Source organism: Triticum aestivum, chromosome 1D, assembly GCF_018294505.1.
Source record: "Triticum aestivum cultivar Chinese Spring chromosome 1D, IWGSC CS RefSeq v2.1, whole genome shotgun sequence".
Taxonomy (NCBI): domain Eukaryota; kingdom Viridiplantae; phylum Streptophyta; class Magnoliopsida; order Poales; family Poaceae; genus Triticum; species Triticum aestivum.
The window spans coordinates 290748253-290755515 of NC_057796.1; positions in this window are offsets into that span (position 1 = coordinate 290748253).

Below are 7263 nucleotides of genomic sequence, written 5' to 3' on the forward strand. Positions count from 1 at the left end.
AATACCGTGGTCTTGGGGTGCTTAACACCGATAAGTTTTGCAGGGGCGTTGCGGCTAAGATGGCCTTGGTACGAGTGGAAAGAGCCAAACAAACTTTGGGTAGGGCTTGGTAACCCATGCACCGAGGAGGACCTCGATTTCTTCTATGCCTCCATCAACAATCACCATTGGGAATGGCGCCAAAACTCCTTTCTGGGATGCCCCTGGTTGCTTGGGCGCAAACCCAAGGACATCGCCCCGCTAATTCATGAAGCATCGAGGAGAAAAAATTGGAAGGTGCAGGAGGCCTTCTGTCGGAGTGCTTGGATCCTTAGGATCAATCTCCCAGTCGTCATCACTGGGGCCCACATCAGGGAATTCTTCACTCTCTAGATGCTTGTTCATGACTTCCACCTTGAGGCACATATTGAGGATGACATTGTTTGGAAGCACTCGAATGATGGGATCTACTCGGCCGCCACTGCTTACAAGGATCAGTTCCTTGGGTTGACTCCCCCATGGACTTCATGGTCTGGAAGGTTTGGGCGCCCCCAAAAATCAAATTATTTGCATGGTTAACTTTGCAAGATCGGATTTGGATCGTGATGGCTCGTGTCCGCGTCAGTATTTCCTCGAAGAGGAAGGGATGATGCAGCACATCTACAGTAGGTATTTTCCTCAGTTACGAAACCAAGGTTATCGAACTAGTAGGAGAACCAAGTAACACTATGTAAACGGTACCTGCACACAAAGAACAAATACTTGCAACCCGATGCGTAAAAGGGGTTGTCAATCCCTCTTGGGTAAAAGATAAATTGGTTTGTATGATTTTGGATAAATAGATCTCGCGATAAAACCAAATAAAATAAATAAAGAAGAAAGTGCAGCAAGGTATTTTTGGGTTTTTAGAATAATAGATCTGAAAACAAAAGCAAATAAAAATAGATCTCAAAGCAAATATGATAAAGAATAGACCCGGGGGCCGTAGATTTCACTAGTGGCTTCTCTCGAGAAAAATAGCATACGACGGGTAAACAAATTACTGTTGGGCAATTGATAGAACTTCAAATAATTATGACGATATCCAAGGAATGATCATTATATAGGCACCACGTCCAAGATTAGTAGACCGACTCCTGCCTGCATCTACTACTATTACTCCACACATCGACCGCTATCCAGCATGCATCTAGTGTATTAAGTTCATGGAGAAACGGAGTAATCCAATAAGAACGATCACATGATGTAGACAAGATCTATTCATGTAGGAATAGACACCATCTTGTTATCCTTAATAGCAACGATCAATACGTGTCTTGCTGCCCCATCTGTCACTGGGAAAGAACACCGCACGACTGAACCCATCACAAAGCACCTCTTCCCATGGCAAGAAAAATTGATATAGTTGGCCTAACTAAACCAAAGATTCGAAGAAGAGGTGGCCTAAATCGATCTAGTTGGCCTAACTAAACCAATTGTTTTGAAAATTAGAGATGGCACATACAAATTTGCTTAGAACGACACGGGAATACCGCATATAGGTAGATATGGTGGACTCATATGGCAAAACTGGGTTTAAGGATTTTGGATGCACAAGTAGTATTCCTACTTAATACAAGTGAAGGCTAGCAAAAAGACTGAGAAGCATCCAACCAAGAAACGGAAAAATCACATAAGCAAGCATTAAGCATAACTAACACCGAATAATGCACCACAAGTAGGATGTAATTTCATTGCACAACTATTGACTTTCGTACTTGCATAGGGAATCACAAACCTTAACACCAATATTCTAGCACAATTACTCATCAACATGACTCACATATCACTATCATCATATCTCAAAACTATTACAAAGAATCAAGTTTATTTTGTCCAATGATCTTCATGAAAGTTTTTATTATATCCCTCCTGAATATCTATCACTTTGGGACTAGTTTCATATATTGCAGTTGCTTTTGGCAAACTCAGACAAATCTAAGTGAAGAACATGAGCATAAAAATTTTCGTCTCTCAAAATAATATAAGTGAAGCATGAGAGAATTTCTTCAAAAATTTACTAACTCTCAAACAAATCTATGTGAAGCATGAGAGCATTTTTTTTTCAAAAATATTAAAGCACACCGTGCCCAAAAAGATATAAGTAAAGCACTAGAGCAATTCCATAGCTCAAAAAGTTTAAGTGAAGCGCATAGAGCAATTCTATTAAATCATAGCATAATTTTGGCTCTCTCAAATAGGTGTGTCCAGCAAGGATACTTGTGACAAACTAAAAAGCAAAACAAACAAATACTCCTATAATACAAGACGCTCCAAGCAAAACTCAAGATATGTGACGAATAAAAATATAGCTCCAAGTAAAATACCGATGGTTGTTAGAAGAAAGAGGAGATGTCACTCGGGGCATCCCCAAGCTTAGTTGCTTGTTTCTCCTTGAATATTATCTTGGGGTGCCATGGGGCATCCCCAAGCTTAGGCTTTCTAACTCCTTATTCCTTCCTCCATCGTGATCTCATCCAAAACTTAAAAACTTCAATCACACAAAACTTAACAAAACCTTCATGACATCCGTTAGTATAAGAAAGCGAATCACCACTCTAAGTATTGTTGCAAACCCATTCATATTTTATTATTCCATTATATCTACTTTATTCCAACTTTGCTATGGCTCATACTGTTGGGGAACGTAGCAGAAATTCAAAATTTTCTACGCATCACCAAGATCAATCTATGGAGTAATCTAGCAACGAGGGGAAGGGGAGTGCATCTACATACCATTGTAGATCACGATGCGGAAGCGTTGCAAGAACGCGGATGAAGGAGTCGTACTCGTAGCGATTCAGATCGCGGTTGATTCCGATCTAAGCGCCGAACCACGGCGCCTCCGCGTTCAACACACGTGCAGCCCGGTGACGTCTCCCACGCCTTGATCCAGCAAGGAGAGAGGGAGAGGTTGGGGAAGACTCCGTCCAGCAGCAGCACGACGGAGTGGTGGTGGTGGAGGAGCGTGGCAATCCCGCAGGGCTTCGCCAAGCACCGCGGGAGAGGAGGAGGAGGGAGAGGGGTAGGGCTGCGCCGAAAGAGAGACGTTCTCATGTCTCTTGGGCAGCCCAAACCTCAACTATATATAGGGGGGAGGGGGCTGCGCCCCCCTCTAGGGTTCCCACCCCAAGAGGAGGCGGCCAGCCCTAGATCCCATCAAGGGGGGCGGCCAAGGGGAGGAGAGGGGGGGCGCCCACTAGGGTGGGCCTTAAGGCCCATCTGGACCTAGGGTTTGCCCCCTCCCACTCTCCCATGCGCCTTGGGCCTTGGTGGGGGGGCGCACCAGCCCACCTGGGGCTGGTCCCCTCCCACACTTGGCCCACGCAGCCTTCTGGGGCTGGTGGCCCCACTTGGTGGACCCCCGGGACCCTCCCGGTGGTCCCGGTACATTACCGATATCACCCGAAACTTTTCCGGTGACCAAAACAGGACTTCCCATATATAAATCTTTACCTCCGGACCATTCCGGAACTCCTCGTGACGTCCGGGATCTCATCCGGGACTCCGAACAACATTCGGTAACCACGTACATACTTTCCCTATAACCCTAGCGTCATCGAACCTTAAGTGTGTAGACCCTACGGGTTCGGGAACCATGCAGACATGACCGAGACGTTCTCCGGTCAATAACCAACAGCGGGATCTGGATACCCATGTTGGCTCCCACATGTTCCACGATGATCTCATCGGATGAACCACGATGTCGGGGATTCAATCAATCCCGTATGCAATTCCCTTTGTCTATCGGTATGTTACTTGCCCGAGATTCGATCGTCGGTATCCCGATACCTTGTTCAATCTCGTTACCGGCAAGTCTCTTTACTCGTTCCGTAACTCACATCATCCCGTGATCAACTCCTTGGTCACATTGTGCACATTATGATGATGTCCTACCGAGTGGGCCCAGAGATACCTCTCCGTTTACACGGAGTGACAAATCCCAGTCTCGATTCGTGCCAACCCAACAGACACTTTCGGAGATACCTGTAGTGCACCTTTATAGCCACCCAGTTACGTTGTGACGTTTGGTACACCCAAAGCATTCCTACGGTATCCGGGAGTTGCACAATCTCATGGTCTAAGGAAATGATACTTGACATTAGAAAAGCTCTGAGCAAACGAACTACACGATCTTGTGCTAGGCTTAGGATTGGGTCTTGTCCATCACATCATTCTCCTAATGATGTGATCCCGTTATCAACGACATCCAATGTCCATGGTCAGGAAACCGTAACCATCTATTGATCAACGAGCTAGTCAACTAGAGGCTTACTAGGGACATGGTGTTGTCTATGTATCCACACATGTATCTGAGTTTCCTATCAATACAATTCTAGCATGGATAATAAACGATTATCATGAACAAGGAAATATAATAATAACCTATTTATTATTGCCTCTAGGGCATATTTCCAACAGTCTCCCACTTGCACTAGAGTCAATAATCTAGTCCACATCACCATGTGATTAACACTCATAGGTCACATCACCATGTGACCAACATCCAAAGAGTTTACTAGAGTCAACAATCTAGTTCACATCACTATGTGATTAACACTCAATGAGTTCTGGTTTGATCATGTTATGCTTGTGAGAGAGGTTATTAGTCAACGGGTCTGAACCTTTCAGATCCGTGTGTGCTTTACGAATATCTATGTCATCTTGTGGATGCTACCACGCGCTATTTGGAGCCATTTCAAATAATTGCTCTACTATACGAATCCGGTTTACTACTCAGAGTCATCCGGATTAGTGTCAAAGTTCGCATCGACGTAACCCTTTACGACGAACTCCTTTTCACCTCCATAATCGAGAAAATTCCTTAGTCCACTAGATACTAAGGATAAGTTCGACCGCTGTCATGTGATCCATTCCCGGATCACTATTGTACCCCTTGACCAACTCATGGCAAGGCACACTTCATGTGCGGTACACAGCATAGCATACTGTAGAGCCTACGTCTAAAGCATAGGGGACGACCTTCGTCCTTTCTCTCTCTTCTGCTGTGGTCAGGTCTTGAGTCTTACTCAATACTCACACCTTGTAACACAGCCAAGAACTCCTTCTTTGCTGATCTATTTTGAACTCTTTCAAAATCATGTCAAGGTGTGCGTTCTTTGAAAGTATCATCAGGCGTCTTGATCTATCTCTATAGATCTTGATGCCCAATATGTAAGCAGCTTTATCCAGGTCTTCCTTTGAAAAACTCCTTTCAAACAACCCTTTATGCTTTCCAGAAATTTTACATCATTTCGGATCAACAATATGTCATTCACATATACTTATCAGAAATGTTGTAGCGCTCCCACTCACTTTATTGTAAATACAAGTTTCTAACAAACTTTGTATAAACCCAAAAACTTTGATCACTCCATCAAAGCGTATATTCTGACTCCGAGATGCTTGCTCTAGTCCATGGAAGGATCGCTGGAGCTAGCATACCTTTTAGCATCCTTAGGATCGACAAAACCTTTCTGATTGTATCACATACAACCTTTCCTTACGAAAACTGGTAAGGAAACTTGTTTTGACATCCATCTGCCAGATTTCATAAATGCAGCTAATGCTAACATGATTCCGACGGACTTAAGCATCGCTACGGATGAGAAAATCTCATCGTAGTCAACTCCTTGAACTTGTGGAAATACTCTTTGCCACAAGTCGAGCTTCATAGACGGTAACATTACCGTCCACGTCCGTCTTCTTCTTAAAGATCCATTTATCTCGGATTTCATGGCTTCTAACCATTTGTCGGAATATGGGCCCACCATCGCTTCTCCATAGCTCGTAGGTTCATCGTTGTCCAACAACATGACTTCCAAGACAGGATCACGTACCACTCTGAAGTAGTACGCATCCTCGTCGTCCTACGAGGTTTGGTAGTGACTTGATCCGAAGTTTCATGATCACTATCATAAGCTTCCACTTCAATTGGTGTAGGTGCCACAGGAACAACTTCCTGTGCCCTGCTACACACTAGTTGAAGTGACGGTTCAATAACCTTATCAAGTCTCCACCATCCTCCCACTCAATTCTTTCGAGAGAAACTTTTCCTCGAGAAAGGACTCGTTTCTAGAAGCAATTACTTTTGCTTCCAGATCTGAAATAGGAGGTATACCCAACTGTTTTGGGTATTCTATGAAGATGCATTTATCCGCTTTGGGTTCGAGCTTATCAGCCTGAAACTTTTTCACATAAGCATCGCAGCCCCAAACTTTTAAGAAACGACAACTTAGGTTTCTCTAAACGGTGTCGTCTCAACGGAATTGCGTGGTGCCCCTTTTAAAGTGAATGCGGTTGTCTCTAATGCCTAACCCATAAACGATAGTGGTAATTCGATAAGAGACATCATGGTATGCACCATATCCAATAGGGTGCAGTTATGATGTTCGGACACACCATCACACTATGGTGTTCCAGGCGGTATTAATTGTGAAACACTTTCCACAATGTCTTAATTGTGTGCCAAACTCGTAACTCAGATACTCATCTCTATGATCATATCACAGACATTTTATCCTCTTGTCACGACGATCTTCAACTTCACTCTGAAATTACTTGAACCTTTCAATAATTCAGACTTGTGTTTCATCAAGTAAATACACTCAGCATCTACTCAAATCATCTGTGAAGTAAGAACATAACGATATCCACTGCATGCCTCAGCACTCATTGGACTGCATACATCAAAATGTATTACTTCCAATAAGTTGCTCTCTTGTTCCATCTTACTGAAAACGAGGCCTTTCAGTCATCTTGCCCATGTGGTATGATTTGCATGTCTCAAGTGATTCAAAATCAAGTGAGTCCAAACGATCCATCTGCATGGAGTTTCTTCATGCATATATACCAATAGACATGGTTCGCATGTCTCAATCTTTTCAAAAACGAGTGAGTCCAAAGATCCATCTACATGGAGCTTCTTCATGCGTTCTATACCAATATGACTCAAATGGCAGTGCCACAAGTATGTGGTACTATCATTACTATTTTATATCTTTTGGCACGAACATGTGTATCACTACGATCGAGATTCATTTTAGGTGCAAGACCATTGAAGGTATTATTCAAATAAACAGAGTAACCATTATTCTCCTTAAATGAATAACCGTATTGCGATAAACATAATCCAATCATGCTCAACGCAAACACCAAATCTCGATGGTAGAGGGAGCATGCGATGCTTGATCACATCAACCTTGGAAACACTTCCAACACATATCGTCATCTCACCTTTAGCTA